The following is a 22512-nucleotide window of genomic DNA, read 5'->3' on the forward strand; positions in this document are numbered from 1 at the left end:
AGAATTTCTCAGGTGAGAAGGTTACCTTAGAATAGTGGGGGGATAATTTTTGATGTTAAAACCAATCTGATTTACACTGGTGTGACACACACCAAGCTTACATGTGTACACAGTGGATCAGACTAACACCCGACCAAATAAAGATCAGTACTCACTTCACTTTGCAGCTGTCTCTGCAGAGCCTCCTTGTGAGTTTCAAACTTCTTATGCCCTAACACGAAAGCAGCTCCTGCTTCCTTCAACTGTTTCTGCAAATTTACCAGTTCAGGAGGTGGTTGAGCTATAACTAAGAAGGTAAAAAAGCCTAGTGATTATCAACAGTAAGTTTTCCCATTTCACTTAGCAAAAGCAGCTAAAGATATTTTAAATTGTTCTTTCTTTTCTTTGTACACATGTAGTTAATACCATATTAATTCTATGGAATGGACTAAGAGCACAAATTTCAGAAGAGTTTAATGCATGCAGAGGCAAAGTTCACTACTCTTTTCTAATGCAAATGAAAGAAATTCTTTCAAATCCTTTAACTAACCTGAAAGCCCACCTCTTTCCTCTATCACACACAGGAGGCATAAAAGGAGTTCTCCATCAAAACCTGTTAAGTACCCCTAGGTCTAATCTGATCTGTGCACCAGTCAGCAACACTCAGGGTTCAAGCAGACATCAGATGGAGTTCCACCATTTCAGTCACTGAAGAACCACTAAAGGGTGATTCATGTAGGTTAGCCACTAAGGGTGGTATAGTTCTCTGGGCTAGTAATCGGGCCATGCTGTTAACTCCGTGGGCCCAAAGTAGGAGTGGGGAAACTTACTTCTGCCAAGGGCCATTGGGATATTTATTTTTAGTTAGTTATTTATTTTTAAATATATTTTATTGATTTTTTACAGAGGGGAAGGGAGAGAGATAGAGAGCCAGAAACATCGATGAGAGAGAAACATCGATCAGCTGCCTCCTGCACATCCCCCATTGGGGATGTGCCCGCAACCCAGGCACATGCCCTTGACCGGAATCGAACCTGGGACCCTTCAGTCTGCAGGCCGACGCTCCATCCACTGAGCCAAACCGGTTTTGACATGGATATTTATAACATCATTTGCAGGTCATACAAAATTATCAACTTAATTAGCCTCCTATATTTGGTCAAACATTTAATTAACTCACCCCTAATGCCTTGGCAGGGCCAGATCAAAAGATTTTATGGGTCTTCTATAGCCTGTGGGCAGGACAGTCTCCACACTTGGCCTAAACCATCAGGGAGGGAAGAATTCCCAGAATTGGGAGAGAAAGATCTGGCACAGGCACAGAGCAATGGTGAGAGGTCATCCTGTAAGCACTGGATCTTGCCTTGCTGAGAGGCACAGGGCCAGCCCACAGCCAATATATACAGTGGGGGTGAGGATGCAATGGTGGAGAGGGAATAATAACCTCAACCTCACTCTCATTCCTCCTTCTCAATGGCCAAATCTGAGCAGCAGAAAGTGAGGGGAGATTTGTACAACCCAGAAGGCAGATTTGTAGTTTAAAGATACTTCTTAGTGACACTAATAATATACTATAGTAATAGCAAGCAAAAAAGGAAGTAACTTCAAATTGAGAATCTTAATTTTACAAAAATTTTCCTGATTGAAGCCTTCCTTACAGATACAAAGCATAGTGTCATAATATTAAGCTAATATGAATTACAAAGACATGCAAATCAGGAAAAAGACATACGGTTAAAAAGATGCAAGTTTTCATTTCTGCTCTCTTCCAGTTGTTGTTTAAGTAATTTATTTTGAGCCTGAAGCTCTAATTTCTCTTCTTTTAGAAGCAAATAGCCACTCATCTCTTTCATCTCTTCATTCAGCAGGTGGTTTTGCTTGGTTATTGCCAAGAACTGGGCCTTGAGAGATTCGAGTTCAAGCTGGAATTGAAAAAAAAAACTTGCATTTGAACAGTTACTGCAGTACTTCTTATGCAAAAACTGGCAGGCTGCTATAAACTGGGTGCCATAGTAAGTAAGGTCACTGGACAGAGGACTCATTCTCTGCAGTAAGAAGAACCTGATTCCAACATGGAAGCTTATCTTTGCCCTAGAAGGGGCGGGGGAAGTTCATCCAACCTTATACTTATGCAGAACCCTGGCCTACAAAGCAAGTGCTTCAGATTAAGTTTGTTGCCCATTTTCCAGATACAACTAAGGTCCCAATAGCAATCACAGACTGCAGCAATGTTTATAAAAATGAAAAGCTGAGCTATCACAAACATGCTGTGGTGCTTTCCTTTTTTTATACATTTCATGTTTACATACAAAAGTCTACAATGTTCTCAAATAAATAGATCATTACAGCTGCAAAAATACATTTTATGTGCAGGATATATCCAGGTACATCAAGTTCCAGCTCTGTCCTTCAGAGAGCACACGTGATGAACAGCAAGAAAATAAATGGCATGTGAAAAACACATCTCATTCTGTTTTATCCTGTAAGATCCCAATGTAATGACAGGAATGTTCACCTTCTGCTGATGGGAAGGAAGGAGAGGCTAAGGCAGAAACTAAAAGCTCTGGCCACCTGCTATGGGCTAGGCACATAGGTCAGCTCACCACGGAACCTCAACCACCCCAATGTTTAAGGAACTTGTTCCAGGCAACAAGCAGGAAGGACTCAAAGGAAGAACTACTAAATTAACTTAAGTTGGGCCTTCTTAGTCATAAAATAAACAGTCTAAACACATCAAGCTAAATAATGTATGGCTGAAACTAAAATTTCATCTACTGCCTTGAAGTTTTATCGACTTCAAAAAACAATAGGCTTAGCAATTACCTCAAGTTCTTTCACACGAGTTGCAGAATGATTGCATTCTTCTTCCTGTTTTGAATTGGTAGCCATGGACTGCTCTTGCAAAAGAATAGGTTTTTCTGAAAGAGAAAGCCAACCAATTTAAGATGTTTTTCTAGTGAATAAAAACTCATTTAAGAATTTATGTACAATGTCAGACCTAATGACGATTATTTCATCATCTAAAATAGCAGGTGTCAGAGTCAAAAATCAGTAGGGAAAGTAAGAAATAAGTCCTATTACCCAACAGGTGATGGGAAGTCTTAATGGTCACATATATTGTGAACTTTCTTCCACTACACATACCAACCAGTTGCACCAGCTGCTCAGAGTCCTCATACCCAAAGATCTGAATTTCCTTAAATACAAAGATTTGTCTTATGATTTTAGTGTCTATTTCATCATTTTCACTTCATTCAATATGAGTCTTTGCAGATATATCATTAAAAAAAAATTAGCTGACTACATGATGGTACTAATTCCTAAGAAGTATTAGTCTAGTTTTCACAAGATAGTCACAGAGGAGCAGTCACACACTGGGTGACCTTATGGGTCTTTATCAAGTACCCAGCTCTGGTTCCTTTGAAATTTCTACTTAAGTTCACTTCTTTTCATAGACAAGTTTCTACAAATATACTGAGACATAAAATATCAAGAGATTGAAAAATTATTCAACTTTCCTACTCCTGGGTTAGTTATAAAACAGTTTAGGAAGTTATATGTCAGGTAAAAATATCATGAGGCATAAACATATGTTACAAGTAAAAGAAATAAGGAAACAGGTCACAGGGAATGGAGAAGTTAAAATTTTCCATAAGTAAAAAATGAAGTCTCTCATGCTTAAAACCACAATGAGATATCACCTCCCACCTGTTAGAACAGCTATCATCAATAAATGGATAAATAACAAGTGCTGGCCAAGATGTGGAAAAAAGAGAACCCTCATACACTGTTGGTGGGAATGCAGATTGGTGCAGCCACTATGGAAACACAGTGTGAAGTCACTCTCCCCACCCCCACCCCCCCAAAAAAATAATAATAAGAGCGGCCATATGTTCTAATAATTCTACTTCTCAGTATATGTAAAAAACAACAACATGCCAATTTGAAAAGACATACATGTGCACCCACATGTTCACTGCACCATTACTAGTAACAGACAAGATTTGGAAGCAACCTAGACTACCATCAATAAATGAATGTGTGGATACAGAAGATGTGATATATTACTCAGCCACTGAAATGAATAAAATCTTGCCACCTGTGACAACATGGATGAATCTAAAGGATATTATGATGAAATAAGTTACAGAGAAAAACAAATACCTTATGATTTAACTTACATGTGGAATCTTAAGAAATAAAAATAAACAAAACAAAACAGACAGGCCCATAAATATAGATAACAAGCAAGTGGTGGTCAAAGGGGAGGGAGGAAAGTAGATGGGGGAAGAAAAACCTCCTGAATACCCTACCTCTCTCAGGTTAAGGTCATTTTTGATACGTAAAATTAAAAGAACAAAATGATGATTAATTTTGTAGTAAGAGTAAAATGTAAGCTACACACACACATATAAATTTAGAACAGGCCCAATTTAGGAAGCTAATAACCTATACCAGAAATTTACAAATGCAGCTTTCTTCTCCACAAGAATCACCTTTATTCTTCCTGTCCTCTTCACCCAGTCTGTTAGATCTATCGATGTAGTCATCCTTTAGCTCAAGTTGATACCTGAGAATTAGAATGACCAAAATGATTTTCTTGTCACTTTCCTGAACAGATTCCTATCAATGTATGGGTTTCTGTGGCACCCGGGCACCTAAGGGCATGAACATGGCCATGCATAACTTCAAGGACTATCAGTACCAAAGCCCAGAGATGCAAATTCTGAATATAAAACCTGCTACAATCCTTTAATTTGGTCCCCAAAACTCGTTATTGTGAGGTTATTGAGAACAATTATTCCATGGTGGTCTGGATTGGCACACAAAAGTAAATTAAGTTCAATTTACACTGGTACAACTGACTCTAAATCCCAAGAACAAGAAGTCAGTCACATCCACCTGCCTTGCCTTGCACCCCATCCCCACCCCAAAGAACTTTTGCCCTCAAGGGCTGGGCATAGGGTTCGGGGCCAACTTCGACCACCCTCATATCTGGGTTAGCAATACCAAAAGCACACTTTCAAGTTTTACTTATCTCCACCAACTGCCACTAGCAGACGTTTCAGTTGAGATAGATGGTGAGTATCCTGTGAATTCCCACCCTTGCTCAAGTCATAGAGGATACCCAAACCAGACAACATCAAACAGTACATGATCTGCGAAGCAGTGGGAAAATTAACATACACATTTACTCATTCATTTATTCCTAAGGGTTTAACAACTACAGACATGTCAGCACTTGCTATTACACTCGAGAAGCTGACATACTATATGTATGTCATCATTTCAAAATCTATACATGGAAAGGTACTATATTTTAATTAGAATTCTTTTAAAGAATAAGCTCAGTACTATGTAATGTAAGTACTATGTAATGTAATCTCATGACAAATTACGGGCAAGGCAGTAAAAAGAGACCACTTATTAAGACATACCAAAAGTTAGTTGAGTCATCTCTTCACCACAAATTCATTTACTCAATGAATATTATATGAACACCTGTGTGCTAGACACTACACTGAGCACTGTAGAGAAAAGTTACCATATGGGCTTGATGTCTGCACTGAGTAGTTAATCACTGCAACACATTAAAACTCAGATTATAGGGAAGTCATAGTAACCATAGTTATCATATTTTCCTTTTCCTGTATAATTTTTTTTGCTCCATTGTTAATTTCCATTTATTTCTTTTGATTCTGGCTTTGCAGAATCTTGAAGGAATACAGGGCACATGTTACCTGATAAGCACTAAAACCACTAGGCAGAATAATTTATAAATTGATAGATACCTCCAGCGTAGTGGCAAGTTTGAGGCGGGAGAGGAAAAGAGAACTAAAAGGGATTATAATTCCAGCCCTGGTCAGCCTGATTCAGATGGTTGAAGCACTGTCCAGTGCATTGGAAGGTCATGGGATCAATTCCTGATCAGGGCACATACAGGAGGCAACAGATCAATATTTCTCTCTCATGCTGATTTTTACCTGTCTCTCTCCTTTCCTCCCTAAAATTATTTTTTTTTTTTAAAAAAGTGAATTTTTAAAAAGTTGATCAACCTGTGGGTCGTGACCCCTTTGGTGGTTGAACGACCCTTTCACAGGGGTCGCCTAAGACCATCCTGCATAACAGCTATTTACATTACGATTCATAACAGTAGCAACATTACAGTTATGCAGTAGCAACGAACATAATTTTATGGTTGGGTCACAACATGAGAAACCGTATTTAAAAGGTCAGAAGGTTGAGAACAACTGCCTTAGATCAACCACTTTTATAGTTTATCTACAATGTGAGCTGAGCAACTCACAATGTGCCATAAAATGAAAGCAAATCACAGACCCTCAATACATGTTAGAAAAGCTATGAGTAAGAAAGAGCAGAGGATGCTATTCCCTATACTGTAACTCTGTAAAATTATCTTAAATATTCATGGGAAAGGCTTGACTGTCAATAAAAAACACGTATTTTTTTAAACACTATCACCATAAAATGTTAAGTCTTATCTACTTCACTAGTATTGCTGTGTTTCCATCAACTTATTCCAAATCTATTACTTGTTTAAGAACACCAAACAATTTCTTTAGAATTTCATTCTTGAGCTTTTGGTCACAGGTCTCCTCCATGCTCTTTATATTCAGGATCCTGTCTCCTAAGTGCATCAGCCACACTTTTATGATTTTCTTCTGTAGCCTCTGATTTTAGCAAAAATATAAAAAGCAAAAAAAATAAAACTGTAATTGCTGAAGTAAAGACTTTAGGAGAAAAAAATAACATAATTTTAGCTCCACAAGCTAAAACTGTTATGTGACTGTCACTGCTGGGAAGTAACTGGAAAGAGCTGGAGTTCTCCATCTATTTTATGAACTGACCAAGTTATGTGGGATCTGAAGTAGCAGATGGAGCAGCATGGTGCACCAGGCTGCAGGGAGTGTGCAAGTTTCAAGACCAAAGTGCTTTTCATAGAAGATGATGAACACTTAAAAAATGATTGCAGGTAATAAATGGCCATAATAAATTCAGAGAAAAGCTACATACCAAACTTAAGTTAGTGTACTTTTGCTTTAGTACTTATTTCTTCAGTAAGATTATTTCTGTGAGGTTTAACTGATCAGCCCATAGGTATGAAAGACAAAAGATTTGTTTCTGATATTTAATAATCTAGTGATTGAATACTGAAGAGTGCTGAACAATAGAAAAAGATAGATAGGTCAATCAGAACTTCCAAATACTGAAGAATGGAATGGTCTTCCCTTTGATCGAGCCAGGTAAGTGCTAGGGAATGCTGACCATTCCAAGCAAAGGATAAAAGCTCTATGTGTTAGCACCCTCTGCTGACTAACATGTAAAGCAAAGGAGCAGTAAACAATACTTATTAGCTTACTAGATGCCTGGTGCACAAATTCATGAATGGCAGGGGTCCCTCCACCTGGCTGATCACGGTGGTCTCACACAGTCCTGATCTTCTCACCCAGTCCCAATTGGGGCTGGGGTGGGATCACAGGAGGGCTCCAGGGCAAGTCTGGTCCTGTCTTGCCTGGTCCTGATGGGCCCCACCCCAGCAGCAAGCAACTTACTGGTTGGAACATCTGCCCCCGGGTGGTCAGTGCAAGTCGTAGCGACCAGTCAGTTGACCACTCGGTCAGACACTTAGCATATCATGCCTTTATATATATAGGTTGTAACTCACAGCACAGAATGTTCAGCATGAACTTTCCCCTGCCCCTGGTCTTGGAGACCGCATGTTCTTCTAAGGCTCTGCTCACCAAATTCAGCTGCCACATGAAGTAAATTGCATTGTGTGCGTGGAAACCCTTTGTAGGCTCCATTGCTGTGTCTTTACTTCGTTGCAGTTCCAATTACTCCAACATAAAGACAGACACCCTCATTATCAGGTAACACCATCATGGTAAGACCCCTGCTCAGCCTACTGCAGTGGTTTTTAAATAGGCCATGGGTCGCCCCAGATGGTTTGGTAGAGTAGGTACAGCCGCAGCCTGCGAACTAAAGGGACCTAGGTTTGGTTCCGGTCAAAGACACATTCCTGGATTGCGGGCTTAATCCCCAGTATGGAGCACATGCAGGAGGCGATGGATTCTCTCTCATCATTGATGTTTCTCTCTCTCTCTCTCACTCTGCCTTCCTCTCTGAAATCAATAAAAATAGTAAGTAGGCCATTAATCAAACGTTGCTGCTCTCCATCCAGTCCCCTCAAACCCTCTTTTGTCTTTGACCCTCCCCACACACACACTCTGCTGCGGTCTGTAAAATGGGGTCAGGATTTCTACTTCAACCAAGGGCAAAGCTTCCACATGGACCTCCTTCCCCGACTGTCTTTGCCCCCAGTCCTGTGTGGTTTCTCCCTCCTTCCCCTCCATCTAACTTGGTGGGCCCTGCTCTGCCCCCTCCTCATGTGACCTCCTGTCCGCAGCCTCCCACTTTCTCCTCTGGGGGCAGAGCTCTCCAAAGGCTGTGTGGGAATGGAGTGGGCTGTGCAGAGTGGGGTGGGGCAGACAAGGCAGTACAGGGTGTGCAGTGGTGGAGAGCTCTGTGGGCCAAGTCCAACCTTTGGAGAAGAGCTGGGGTGACAGGTCACCGGGAGGAGGAGGGAGGGATGTAGACCTTGTCCCGTGGGAGAGGCACTGGGTTCCTGGGCTATCCCCACACAGCAGCTTTTCTAGGCCCCTGCACAGCTATCATCCTCCACCTCTTGCTGCCTCCGCCTCAAGTTTTGGACTCAGTTTCTTTGACTCAGCCCCACCCCCCTCTCAGCTGCGTTCCAGGAGCCTGAGGCTGCACGTTGGCTTTGGGCAGCTATGCCTGGCCTGCACCCTATAATGGTGTTACCCACTCTCCTGGAGTAGTTAGTGAAACTTAAATAAATATAAGCAGCTCTGAAGATTATAAATTGAGCACTGAGAAGGCCACAGGCTGCGGAGGGCTGCATAGTCCAGGCTCTCAGCATAGAAGCCTCCCCAGCCACCCGGTCCCTGCTGGCTCCCGCCCCCACCTGCCTCTGCCCAGGGCTCAAGACAAACCCCAGGAACTTCCTGACAGCTCTCACCTCACATCTCACTTTCCAGTCCAGCCCACCAGTGCCCACAGCAAGCTAACCTACTGGTCCGAGCATCTGCCCCCTGGTGGTCAGTGCACGTCATAGTGACTGATCGACTGATCCAGTGGTCAAACTCACAGTGGAACTCCAGTAGAGGGAATAATTTGCATATTAGGCTTTTATTACGTAAGATATCAGCGATTTTCAACCTTATTTATCTCTGACACACATAAACTACTAAAATTCTGCAGCATGCCAAAAATATATTTGCCCATTTATAAAAAACACAACAGGTATATTTTTGAATCGTTCACAATGAACCGCTATTTTGTGTTGACTGTTGTCTTTTTTTTTTTTATTTGAAAATCTAAGGAAAAAGAGGTTAATGCCCTTGACTACAGTCAGGTATGTCATGTTTTATATATTCTTGCAGCACACCAGTTGAAAATCGATGGCTTATTTGTCACTTTCCTTTTCTGTCATGATCAATTTACCACTTCAGTACTGCTTAGAACAGAGTAATGTAGCAGAGATGAAAAATAAAATGAATTAAAGCCTATATAAATGATCTAACCACATTAATGAAGACCAGGACAAATCCACTAAGGAAGTAAGAGTCAACTAATAGTAGAACCTAATGGAAATGAAACCTGTTTCATAAACTAGACTGGTGAGCTTGCCATTAATGGCAGGTACAATGTGAAGAATGAAATAGTGGTGAGCACTTAGTACACACACATCCATCACCCAGTACAAATCAAGTCAGAGCCACTGCATTGAGTTACTACATGCACATGGAACCGTTAGATCTCAATGACTAAACATAAGTGTGTGACTGAACATAATTTGTTAACAGTTGTTAGCTTCTTCAAAGTACTGGTCTGGTTTTACTGTAGCCTGATGATGGTGTCTCACTGCTTTTCATCCCAATAACTAATATTTCAAAAGCAAAATCCTAGTCTTTGTTTCTCTCAACTTATGCCTTTTAAAACTAGCCGAATGTACCTTTACAAGCAAGAACTCTACTTGGCAATTAGCATTAGAATAATTAGTAGTATTTGTTTTAAACTCACAGTCTCTGAATAGTCAAAATGAAAACATTACTTACAAATCAAAAGCTTCAATTCTTTGCTTCAGTTCTGCTTCTCTGCCTCTTAGGAAATCGGTATCTTTCAGTAGAAGCTGTATTTGAGCATAAAGTTCTTTTGTTTCCATCTGTAGAGGAAAGCATTAATTGTAGCAAGCAAGCTGAGGAAAATAAGACAGGTTTGAACTAATGGACTGCTTCCTACATTCCAGAGAAAAAAGTACAGACATTTAGAGGAACAATTTCACTTTTAAAACATTCCATCTCAAGGTATGCATTTTGCCTATTCTAGTTACACAAGAACTTACCTCCTAGTCCAGGGGTGGGCAAACTTTTGGACGCGAGGGCCACAATGGGTTCTTAAACAGGTCCGGAGGGCCGGAACAAAAGCATGGATGGAGTGTGTGTGTGAACTAATATAAATTCAAAGTAAACATTATTACATAAAAGCGTACGGTCTTTTTTTCTTTTAGTTTTATTCATTTCAAACGGGCCGGATCCGGCCCGCGGGCCGTAGTTTGCCCATGGCTTCCCTAGCCCAATGACTGTTACGCTATATTACCCTAATATCCCTTGTGCAGAATATCCTGACACTTCCTTAACATTTTTGTAAGTTCTCCAGAAAAAAAAAACACAAAAAACAAAATGGGGGAACTTAACAAAGTAGAATCCCCATGGTTCAATAGTCGTCTGAAAGTTTCAATTCATGGGCGGTTCTGACTCAGAATGAACAAGCTGGAATGAAACTGTGAAAAATAGATCACACTTACATTTGTGTGTTCACTGAGCAAGGATTTACTGAATATCATGTCAAAAAGCACAGTGAGCTGGATATGAAAAGATGAACAGCTACAGTCCCCATCTTTTAAAAAATTCACAATTTACTGCGGGAGAGAGAAATAATACTACAATGTGATAATTTCACAACCAGAGTCCAGTCTCCACGGCAGGAATGATGCCTAAATGAGTCTATCAATGGGATTCAGGGAAGGCGTCACCAGGAAGCATCATTGAAGCTAAAGTTTGAAGGACAGGACAGTTTTATCAGGGAGAGAAGGGGGTGAACAGTTGGGTGGCAGAGTAAAAGTATGGTGCCTTTTATGAGGATGCCAAGCTTCTCCAGTGCCTTCAGAGAATCTGACTGAATCGAGACAGGCTGTCAACTGGTTGATCTGATCTAGTCACTCACTCATTTTAAGGTTCAAAGTGTTAGTCTGAACACAACCCATCATCTCAAAGACCAGTGCTTCCATTTATTTTTATAGCTAAAATTAACCCAATTCCCAGAAATGCCAGAAAAAATTGGAGAGGGGGTGTGGTCACCATTAATAACTGGGTTTTACTGAGAAGCTCCAAGAAAGGTTGACACTGGGAGGAAGCCTTTTAACTTCAACCATCTCCTGGTATCAGTAGTCCTGGCTGAGGAAACCATGACCCCAACCTAGTTAGGTCTGACAACCCTTGGGAAAGAAACTGTTTTTCCAAAAGAAACAATCCAATCTCTTTTGCTGGCATGCACTCCCCACCATTCCTCAACCTCTTCATGTCCTGTCCAGTCATTTTCTGGGTGACAAGATCAAATGGCCACTGGATGACACTTATAAGCCCCAGACCCTTCTACTGCAGGGACCTTTGCCTTTGCTCAGATGGAAGCACATTGCATTTGGTTTCCAACTTCACCTAGAACCCCAACCTGCAACTCTGTCCTGTTGGTCCACCCTTATTCTTCCATCTGTCTGTATCCCCAGACTTACTCCTTGATGTCTGAGACTGCCACGTAGCTCTCCCTTCTCTCCTGGATTATTAGTCATCCACACTCTGCTCTGGTTCCGCTCACCATCATGCTGAACCCCAATGTCTTCAACTAAACAGGCTGCCTTTCTCAAATGAAATAAATTCAGCTCTATAAAGCTACACTCCTCAACTACGACCATTTTTCTGCCCTCATTGACCTTCCAAATCCTCCCAAGAGCTGCAACAGAACAATCACCTACAACAAGCATGTCAAACGCATGGCCCACAGGCCGCACGTGGCCCACAATGAATATTTTTGTGGCTCAGCGAATATAACAGTATGTAGCGTTTTAATAAAAATTTCATAACCTGATTTTTACAATAACCTGTTTTACATAATTATTAATTACTAACTACATTTGCTAATGACTGATTATAATTGTGTTGCATTCATTTCCCTTATGTGCCTTATGCGCAGGCGTGCCATTTCTCTCCATTAATACTAGCAGACAATATTTTAGCACCCGATGGCCACATCATTAGTCTTGTACTGACTTGTTTGGTATGTGCAACAGGAAATACTTTGCTTTTGGAGAATGAGAAAAGTAGGTTTATTTGCATTGTGCTTATTAATCTGTCCAGTTATTCAGTGTCTGGGAAGTTAATGTTCAATGCAAAATACTGATTTTTATTAAAACGTTCTATTATTTTTTGTTAACGATTACTCATTTATTTCAGCCCTTTGTATTCAACATGTCTTTATCGAAATAAACCTTTCTATGAAAATTGAAGCTTTTGTTTTGCAGCCCACATAAACTTGGTTCGTGTTAGTGTTTGAAATTCTTGACCTACATGCACTTGGTCTGGTCTACTTCAATTCCAGGTTGCCCACTTCAGCAGTACCCTCAAAACAGCTCGAGAATCCTGTCAGCTTCAGAGAGCTGCTCTGCTCCTTCTGCAACCCCCCGCCACCCAGTGGCCATTCCTTACCTCTGGTCCTCTCCTCAAAGGTCACTTACCACTTAATTCTCACATCTGCTGCAATTTTAGTGAGGTTGTCTCATGCCCCTGACTCAGACATTCACTTCCACTCTTCCTTCCAGTAATCTCGAAAAAAGAAGTCTTAGTATCCTTTTCAAAGCTGATTCTTCCAGGTGTATTCTTGACCGCAGTCCCTACTAGTCCTCTAGGCCAGTGATGGCGAACCTATGACACGCGTACCATTTTGGGTGACACGCATCGACAGAGACAAAAAATTGCGTATTCATATATTTGTCTCTCGCAATGGCCAGAGCTGGGCATCACTCGAGTAATATTATTACTCATGTTACTCATGATCAATTACACAATTCTAAAACCAGATGTAAGCATGTACATCAGTGTTGCGTAGCAAAGATACATTGTGAAAACATCCAAGATACACTGTTCCAATATTGGCATTAATATAAAAAGGTTAAGAATTGCACTATAAAGAGATTAATCTTTACTCAAGACACTTTATTTTTACTCGAGTGACAAAACGCCCAATTCTGGAAACGGCCTCATTATTGTCAACATGTGCCTCGGGTAAGCTTCCTGTGCGTTCGGGTGCATTCGGCAAACGGACGCACTTGATCGCCATGTTCATTAGGGGACAGGAGTGGGAGGGTTAGAAGAAAAAGATATAAGGGGAGAAAAATGGCGGAGGTATAAACGGACGTGTCCTGTGCCTTGTCCTGGAGCAGATAAGGGTGAGCAGCTGAAACGGGTAACATACAGCCCGAATAGGCAGAGGATATTCAGCTGAGAGACAGTCTGCAGCTGGGAAAGACAGAGAACTCCCAGAAAAAAAAGGACGGTTGGAGACTGCGGCTGAAACATCTCCCTGTGTGCCGGCTCAGCAGCGGAGACTGTGCCATCTTGAGTGGCTGTTACAGACAACCAGAGATCAGCTACTAACCTGGAAACAAGGGATCTCAAGCAGCGTGACTGCGTGAACTCAGACGAGCACTGCTTCTTCTCACAGAAAGGTTAGACTTCCCCTAAAGGTGCAGTTTGCAATTCAGGTTGGAGAGAGAACCGCGAGGGGCGAAATCTGCGCCCCACAGAGTCCGTGGCCCTTGGGACCAGCGTGACCCTCAAGTGGCGAAGGGGCCCCACAGGGCAGCTGGCAGAAGGGAACGATAAAAATAAGCACATAGCTAGACTGGATGCAAAAAAGCAGCCTCGGATTCTCCCAGTCTGCCGGGTGCTTGGTGCCAGGGGCGAGTGGGTGTGTGGAGACTGTGCGCAGACCTGGAAGGTGGAGGCTTGCAAATTCACACAACTTCTCAGGCTCTTGTTGTTACAGTTCCCCTTAGATCCGTGTGTTTGATTATTAAACCCAGTGGATGGGATTCCCCAGGTGGGGTCATTCACAGAGCCTGTAGGGGAAAGACATTTTGGGGAGCCTGGGAAACAGAGCGGGGAGTAATGATTAAAGAACCAGCTCTGGGCAGTGGACTTTCCCAAACCAGTTTCAAGTAACATAGAGAAAATAAACCCTAACTACTGGATAGAGAGGACTTATAGCCTCGGAGGTCAATCCAGACACACTGCCACCCAGAGGCAGAGCCACGAACTGTCTCTTCTGTAAATACAAATAAAGGCAGTCTGGTAAACAAATACAACCTGCCTTAAAATCAGGACTGTGGTTTACAGCACAGAGGAACAGTGTATCGCAGGGAAATTCAACACTCTCCTAAATGCCTGGCAGGACTAAGGCGTGAAAAAAAGAAGAGTAGAAGATCTGAAGCACCTTCACTACTGTACATTTTTAACTTTTTTTCTTTTTAATTCTTTTTTCACCATTTCATAAAGAACCTATTATTATTTTTTTTTCATCACCTGATTTTACCTTTGTAATTACATTTTTTAACCAGTATTATTGCTATCATTTTACCATTTTTTCAAGTGTCATTTTATTTTTTTTTTCATTATTTTATTTTGGAATTAGTGTTCTACACTCTATTTTCATCGTTCCTTTAGCATCATTTCTCTCTATCTCACCTTTACCCTTAAGCCATAACTCTTCCTCACTTTTCCCCTTTTGTTGTCCTGTTTCTCTTACCCTATTCCTGCTTTAGATTTTCCCTATTCATTCTTTTTACCCACTGTCTAAATTTCACCCTACTGATATACCTAATTTCCAATCCCTTGCTCTAAATCCATATACACCTCTCTCTTATCGTTCTTCACTATCCAATTTTTTTTCTCTGTCGTTTTGCTAGTGTTTGCTTGATTTTGAATATATATTTTTTTTTTATGCTTGTTTGGGAGATTGTTTTGTTTTACATTTTTATTTTTCTGTTTTGCTTTTTCTTTCTCTGGTTATTTTTGTGCTTCTGTTTTCCCTTGCCTCGCTTGATATTAGTGGTTGATTGTAGTTTGCATTAATCTCCAGGGATCTGCTGCTGGAATTCATTGGGATTATTTGTGGTTCTATTAGAGTTTTCTCCCAATACAAATAGCCTCTTCCCCACCTCTAATTCATTCTCTCACTTTTTTTTCTTCTTTCTTCTCTCCCTTTTCCCAATCTCATTTCGGCATTCCTTTTTGTTTTTTTCTTTTTCTCTTTAATCTTTTTCTCTTTTTTCTTCTTTATCCCCTAATTCTCTTCACTCAGTGGTCACCTTTATTTGGGGTTATTAATATCGTAAATACATTTGTTTTCAGTGCCTTGTATGTTGTGCCTTTTTGTGTTGTATTTTGTGCCTTTAAATCAACGCATCAGAAAGAGAACTACATAACCAAACACCTGGAGAAGAGAGATCATGGTGAAAAATGAACCAACCCACATATGAAAGAAAAACAGGCATCATCAGAAAAGGAAGTAAACGAAATGGAGGCAATGGAGGCAAGCAACCTGTCAAAGAAAGAATTCAGAGAAATGGCCATAAGGTGGATGAAAAGAATGGAAGACAAATTCACCAATATGTGTAGGAACCAAGAGGAAATGAAGAAAAACCAAGAAGAAATGAAAAATGACATCACTGCTATAAAGAACTCAATAGAAAGCATCAACAGTAGACTAGAAGAAGCAGAGGACCACATCAGTGAGCTAGAAGACAAGGTAGGAAAAAATACCCAAACAGAACAGCTTCTAGAAAAAATAATTAAAAAGCATGAGGAGAGCCTAAGAGAACTCTGGGACAACACTAAACGAAACAACATCCAAATAACATGGGTCCCAGAAGGAGAGGAAACTGAGCAAGGAATAGAAAACCTGTTTGAAAAAATAATAAGGGAAAATTTCCCTGAGATAGGGAAGGAAAAAACTCACACAAATCCAAGAAGCTCACAGAGTCCCAAACAAAATGAACCCAAAAAGACCGACACCAAGGCACATAATAATTAAATTGGCAAACACCGACAAAGCAAGAATATTAAAAGCAGCCAGAGAGAGACAGAAAGTTACCTACAAAGGATCCTCCATCAGACTAGAGACCGATTTCTCAACAGAAACACATCAGGCAAGAAAGGAATGGAATGAAATATACAAAGTCATGCAAAGGAAGGGTCTGAATCCAAGAATACTGTACCCAGCGAGGCTATCAATCAAAATTGAGGGTCAAATCAGGAGCTTCACAGACAAAAACGGTCTACGGGAGTTTATTACAACCGAACCAGCAATGCAAGAAATGCTAAAGGGTCTGCTGAAAAAAGAAAAAATAGGAAACAAAGAAGGAATGCAGCGGTAAAGATCAAAAATGGTGACTAACAAGTTTCTATAAATAATAACTTTAAATGTAAATGGATTAAATGCCCCAGTAAAAATGCATAGGGTAAATGAGTGGATAAGAAAACATGACCCATATATCCGCTGTCTACAGGAAACCCAACTCAGAAAAAAAGACGCACACAGACTGATGGTGAAGTAATGGAAAAAGGTTTTTTAGGCCAATGGAAGTGAAAAAAAAACCGGGGTAGCAATACTTATATCTAACAAATTAGATCTCAAAGTGAAGGACATAAAAAGAGATAAAGAAGGCCACTTCATAATACTAAACGGAGGAGTCCAACAAGAAGAAATAACTCTGGTAAATACATATGCATCCAATATAGGAACACCCAAATACGTAAGAAAACTTCTGGAGGAGATCAAGGGAGAGATTGACAGCAATACAATCATAGTAGGGGACCTTAACACCCCATTATCACCATTGGACAAATCCTCTAAACAAAAACTCAGCAAAGAAACATCAATCCTAAATGACTCACTAGATCAGATGGAATTAATTGACATCTTCAGAACATTTCACCCCAAAGCCACAGAATATACATTCTCCTCAACTGCACATTTGTCATCTTCAAAGATAGAGCATGTACTGGGTCACAGATGAAGTCTCTTCAAATTCAAGAAAATTGAAATCATATCCAGCATCTTCTCAGACCACAAAGGCATAAAACTGGAAATCAACTACAACAAAAACAATCCAAGAAAATCAAACACATGGAGACTAAATAGCATGCTATTAAGCAACGACTGGGTTACCAGAGAGATCAAAGAAGAAATAAAAAACATCATGGCAACAAACAAAAATGAAAACACAACAATCCAAAACCTATGGGACACAGTGAAAGCACTCTTGAGAGGGAAGTTCACAGCTCTACAAGCCTACTGCAAGAAACAAGAAACAATGAGAATAAATGACCTAACTCTACAACGCAAAGAGTTAGAAAGAGAGCAACATAAAAAGCCCACTCTAAGCAGAAGGAAGGAAATAACAAAGATCAGAGCGGAGATAAACAACACAGAGACCAAAAAAACAATACAAAAGATCAACAAAACCAAGATCTGGTTCTTTGAAAGGATAAACAAGATTGATACACCTCTAGCCAGGCTCACCAAGAAACAAAGAGAGAGGACCCAAGTAAACAAAATCAGGAATGAAATAGGAGAAATAACAACAGACCCCATAGAAATACAAAGGATTGTTAGAAAATACTATGAACTCTACTCCAACACACTAGACAACCTGGAGGAAATGGACATATTCCTAGAAAAATACAACATTCCAAAACTTAATCAGGAAGAATCTAAAAATTTCAATAGGCCAATAACTATGGAGGAAATCGAAGCAGTAATCAAAAAGCTTCCAGCAAACAAAAGCCCGGGGACAGACGGCTTCACAGGGGAGTTTTACCAAGCATTCAAGGAAGACCTAAAACCTATCCTCCTCAGACTATGTCAAAAGATCCAAGAGGAAGGAACACTTCCCATCTCATTCTATGAAGCCAGCATCACCCTAACACCAAAACCAGATAAAGACAACACAATGAAAGAGAATTATAGGCCAATATCCCTCATGAACATAGATGCCAAGATCCTCAACAAAATCCTAGCAAATCGGATCCAGCAGTACATCAAAAAGATCATACACCATGACTAAGTAGGATTTATCCCAGGGATGCAAGGATGGTACAATATCCGCAAATCAATAAATGTGATACATCACGTAAACAAATTGAGAGAAAAAAAACGTATAATCATATCAATTGATGCGGAAAAAGCATTTGACTAAATCCAACACTCTTTCTTGATAAAAACTCTCAGCAAGATAGGAATTGAGGGATCATACCTCAACATAATAAAAGCCATATATGACAAACCAATAGCCAACATCATAATCAATGGGCAAGAACTAAAATCATTCCCCTTAAAATCAGGAACAAGACAGGGATGCCCCCTCTCACCACTCCAGTTCAATACAGTACTGGAAGTACTAGCCATTGCGATCAGACAAGATGAAATAAGAGGCATCCAGATTGGAAAAGAAGAAGTAAAACTGTCCTTATTTGCAGATGACATGATACTGTACATACAGAACCCAAAAGACTCCATCAAAAAATTATTAGACTTAATAAATGAATTCAGCAATGTAGCAGGATACAAAATTAATGCTAAGAAATCCATGGCATTTCTTTACACCAAAAGTGAACTTACTGAGAGTGAAACTACAAAAGCAATCCCATTTACCATTGAACCAAAAAAATTAAAATTCCTAGGAATAAACTTAACTAAGGAGGTAAAAGACTTATATGCAAAAAAACTACAGGACACTGAAAACAGAGGTAGAGGAAGACAGAAACAGATGGAAGAACATACCGTGTTCATGGATTGGTAGAATCAACATCATCAAAATGTCCATACTACCCAAAGAAATCTATATATTCAATGCAATCCCCATTAAATTACCAATGGCATATTTCACAAATCTAGAACGAACGTTCCAAAAATTCATCTGGAATAAAAAAAAAAAAAAAAAAAGATCCCGAATAGGTGCAGCAATCCCGATAAAGAAGAACAAAGTAGCCAAAACCGGTATGGCTCAGTGGACAGAGCGTCGGCCTGCGGACTGAAAGGTCCCAGGTTCGATTCCGGTCAAGGGCATGTACCTGGGTTGCGGGCATATCCCCAGTAGGAGATGTGCAGGAGGCAGCTGATCGATGTTTCTCTCTCATGGATGTTTCTAACTCTCTATCTCTCTCCCTTCCTCTCTGTAAAAAAATCAATAAAATATATTTTTTAAAAAAAGGAGAACAAAGTAGGTGGGATCTCAATACCAGATATCAAACTGTATTACAAAGCCACTGTTCTTTTTTTTTTTTTTTAAATATATTTTATTGATTTTTTACAGAGAGGAAGGGAGAGAGATAGAGAGTTAGAAACATCGATGAGAGAGAAACATCGTTCAGCTGCCTCCTGCACATTTCCCACTGGGGATGTGCCCGCAACCCAGGTACATGCCCTTGACCGGAATCGAACCTGGGACCCTTCAGTCCGCAGGCCGCCGCTCTATCCACTGAGCCAAACCGGTTTTGGCTAAAGCCACTGTTCTTAAAACAGCTTAGTACTGGCACAAGAACAGACATATAGGTCAATGGAATAGAATAGAGACCCCAGAAATCGACACAAACCACTATGCCCAATTAATATTCGACAAAGGAGGCAAGAGCATACAATGGAGTCAAGACAGTCTCTTCAATAAATGCTGTTGGGAAAATTAGACAGATACATGCAAAAAGATGAAACTAGACCACCAACTCACACCATACACAAAATTAAACTCAAAATGGATAAAAACTTCAATGTAAGATGGGAAACCATAAAAATACTAGAGGAATCCACAGGCAGCGAAATTGCAAACATATGCCCAAGGAATTTCCTCTCTGATAATGCTCCTAGGGCAATGGAAACTAAAGAGGAAATAAACAAATGGGACTACATCAAAATAAAAAGCTTTTGCACAGCAACGGAAACCATCAACAAAACAACAAGAAGACCCACTGTATGGGAGAACATATTTGCCAATGATACCACCGACAGGGGTTTAATTTCCAACATTTACAGGGGTCTCATGAAACTTAACAAAAGGAAGATAAACAATCCAATAAAAAAATGGGCAACGGACCTAGATAGACACTTTTCGAAAGAGGACATACAGAAGGCCGAAAGACATATGAAAACATGCTCAAAGTCACTAATTATAGGAGAGATACAAATCAAAACGACAACGCATTATCATCTCACACCTGTCAGAATGGCTATCATCAAAAAATCAACAAACAAGTGTTGGAGAGGATGTGGAGAAAAAGGAACCCTTCTGCACTGCTGGTGGGAATACAGACTGGTGCAGCCACTGTGGAGAACAGTATGTAGCCACCTCAAAAAACTAAAAATGGAACTCCCATTTGACCCAGTGATCCCACTAGTAGGAATATATCCCAAGAAACCAGAAACACCAATCAGAAAGGATATATGCACCCCTATGTTCATAGCAGCACAATTCACCATAGCTAAGATTTGGAAACAGCCTAAGAGCCCATCAGCAGATGAGTGGATTAGAAAACTGTGGTACATATACACAATGGAAAACTATGCTGCGGTAAAAAAGAAGGAACTCTTGCCTTTTGCAACAGCATGGGTGGAACTGGAGAGCATTATGCTAAGTGAAATAAGTCAGTCAGAGAAAGATAAATACCACATGATCTCACTCATTTGTGGATTATAGAGAACAACATAGACTGATGAAAAGGGACAGATCCAAAGACTGAGAAACAGCAATCAGGCTATCAATCCCCAGAAGGAAAGTAGGGGAGGGCGGGGGTAAGGTGAAGAGATCAACCGAAGGACTTGTATACATGTATATAAGCCAAACCAATGGACATGGACAACAGGGGGATGGGAGCACGAGTGTGCAGGGAGGTTGGGGAGGTTGGGGGTTAATGGGGGGGAAGAGGACACATTTGTAATACCTTAACTAATAAAAAAAAGAAAAAGAAAAGAAAAAGATATACAGTGCAACAGTGCTCGACGAGACATTCTGCGTGTCAGATAATTGATTACAGCACCATATATTTGTTGGTTATACATACTATTTTTGAATTGTTTTGCACCAGGAGTCAGTGCAACAACACTGCAAAAAGTTAATAGGTAAGAAAACTATCAACCTTTTGTAAAAAATGCCGTCATTTATATTCATTTTTGCAGCCTTGTGATGGAGAATCAAAAAAATAAAAAAGCAAGATTGAATGATAAGGGAAGTGGAAGTAGCAGTAGCCGACCCTTTCAAGACACATGCACCAAGATGTACGGGATTGTCAACAGAAACAACAATTCATTGTGCATACTGTTTAATGAAACAGTAGTAAGCAGAACGTGGAATGTAAAGAGACATTTTGAAACTAATCATTGTCAGTTCTTGAAAAAAAGTATTGATGAGAGGAAGGAATGCATTTCTAGGCAGCTACACCTCTATAAAAGTCAATCAAATTCCATCATTAAATTTGTAAGATGCTCTACAAATTTAATATCAGCAAGTTACTATATTGCTCTCTCCATAGCTCAGCATGGAAAAAGCCCTCAGTGACAGAGAATTTAGTAAGGAAACATTTCTAAGAGGTGCACCAGCTCTATTTCACGATATGAAAAAAAAGATGATGTTATTAAAAGAATTTCTAAGTTACCACTCAGTAGAAATACTATCAAAGGCAGAATAGCTCTCATAGCCAGTTAGCCTGGAGGCCAAATCACCCCCAGTATTGCCGACAACAATCAAGGCGTAACTACAACAAGACTGCACACAAAGACCACTAGGGGATGCACCAAGAAAAGATAAAAAAATGCGGAGACAAAGAAATAGGACGCAAATGTCAGAAATGGAAGATACAGAGCTCAAAACCACACTTTTAAGGTCTCTCAAGAACTGTCTAGAAGCTGCCGATAAACTTAGTAAGGCCCTCGAAAAGACTGGTGAGACCGCCGATAAATGTAGTGAGATCCTCAAGAAATCTAATGAGACCCTCGATGTTGTGATAAAGAACCAACTAGAAATCAAGCATACACTGACTGAAATAAAGAATACTATACAGACACCCAACAGCAGACCAGAGGAGCGCAAGAATCAAGTCAAAGATTCGAAATGCGAAGAAGCAAAGAACACCCAACTGGAAAAGCAAAAAGAAAAAAGAATCCGAAAATACGAAGATAGTGTAAGGAGCCTCTGGGACAGCTTCAAGCGTACCAACATCAGAATTATAGGGGTGCCAGAAGATGAGAGAGACCAAGATATTGAAAACCTATTTGAAGAAATAATGACAGAAAACTTCCCCCACCTGGTGAAAGAAATAGACTTACAGG

The 22512-nt window shown here is 40.3% G+C and overlaps 1 pseudogene across 1 annotated transcript in view; it reads right to left on the reverse strand.

The window, feature by feature from the left end:
- Nucleotides 1-1694: 1694 nt before the first annotated feature.
- The window catches only part of LOC308512348 (centriole and centriolar satellite protein OFD1-like), a 155100-nt pseudogene continuing 134282 nt past the window's right edge, over nucleotides 1695-22512 (reverse strand). The window contains exons 2-5 of the transcript in view: nucleotides 6553-6671; nucleotides 4476-4549; nucleotides 2803-2897; nucleotides 1695-1901 (exon numbers count right to left, since the gene is read on the reverse strand). The product of the transcript in view is annotated as a centriole and centriolar satellite protein OFD1-like (transcript). The remainder of the gene's footprint in view (nucleotides 1902-2802; nucleotides 2898-4475; nucleotides 4550-6552; nucleotides 6672-22512) is intronic.

Source organism: Myotis nattereri, assembly GCF_964212035.1.
Source record: "Myotis nattereri genome assembly, chromosome: Y".
NCBI lineage: Eukaryota > Metazoa > Chordata > Mammalia > Chiroptera > Vespertilionidae > Myotis > Myotis nattereri.